Source organism: Macaca thibetana, chromosome 3 (assembly GCF_024542745.1).
Source record: "Macaca thibetana thibetana isolate TM-01 chromosome 3, ASM2454274v1, whole genome shotgun sequence".
Lineage (NCBI taxonomy): Eukaryota > Metazoa > Chordata > Mammalia > Primates > Cercopithecidae > Macaca > Macaca thibetana.
In genome coordinates, this window is record NC_065580.1 from 95721222 (window position 1) to 95722269 (window position 1048).

The following is a 1048-nucleotide window of genomic DNA, read 5'->3' on the forward strand; positions in this document are numbered from 1 at the left end:
TTTATTGACTGTTTCCTGGACCAGAGGATGGCAAACAACGGTACCACATTTATAAATAGTTTTATTGGGACACAGCCATACCCATATTGTTTACATATTGTCTGTGGCTGCTTTGTGTTACATACGGCAGTGTTGACAAGTTATGACTGAGACAGTATGGCCTGCAAACCCTAAAATATTTATTTTCTGATCGTTTATAGAAAAAGTTTGCTGACTCCTGACCTAAATTTTTAGGTGGTTTATATTTTGGGCTATTAAAAGTAATGCCACTTGGAACATCTTTGTGTTCCAAGATGCCTTCAAGATCTCCCTTGAGTGGTTATGGCTGAGGGAAGCAGTGAAGGGGGTAGACACTGCAATCTGCAGCCCCTCCCCTTCTAGCTCAGTGCAAGGCAGATGAGCTGCAGTTCTGCCATTCCCACACACAATTGACTTCACGCTAACTTTTACTCTCCATGAGGTCCAGGTAAACCAAGAATGCTGTATAAACTTGGATGTCATCTCCTGTCCCTCATTCCATCATTTCTAAATACTTAGTGTGGGTGCCCATCCAGCCACTCTTGAAGGGCCTGTGAGGGAGCACAGCTGCTGTGAACACTACCGGGGCGCAGCCTGCTGCAGCTGGGGGTCAGCTCAGAATCTCCATGTCCCTCCATGCTGGCTAGTGCAGTGCTCCTAGAATACCCGCTGCTAATGAGAAGCAGGAGGAGCTGTCAGTAGACAGAGAAATCAAGGGCAGATGACAAGGGCAAAGAGCATGAGAGGTCACGGAAATCTGGGGTACGTTTCAATGAGAGAGGAATGGTGAACTGCCCCATGGAGGAGAAAGGTGAGCTGAAGACTGAAGATCTTCCACTGGATTTGTTAATGGAATTTTCTCTGGTGCCTTTGTCTGAACAATATTAGCAGAGTTGAGGGACAGACGCTTGATTACAGAGAACTGGAAAGTAAATGAAAGGTGGGAGAGTGAATTTAAAGTATTTGTATTGCTTGTTTGATTCTCAGCTGCCTCTCTCCTAGATTAAAAGCTCAGAGGAAGCAGAGGTGA

General features: G+C 45.4%; 1 pseudogene; it reads right to left on the bottom strand.

Annotated features, from left to right (window-relative positions):
* Positions 1-222: 222 nt before the first annotated feature.
* LOC126950863 (tRNA-splicing endonuclease subunit Sen15-like) lies at positions 223-656 on the bottom strand (annotated as a pseudogene).
* Between the last annotated feature and the right edge of the window lie 392 nt (positions 657-1048).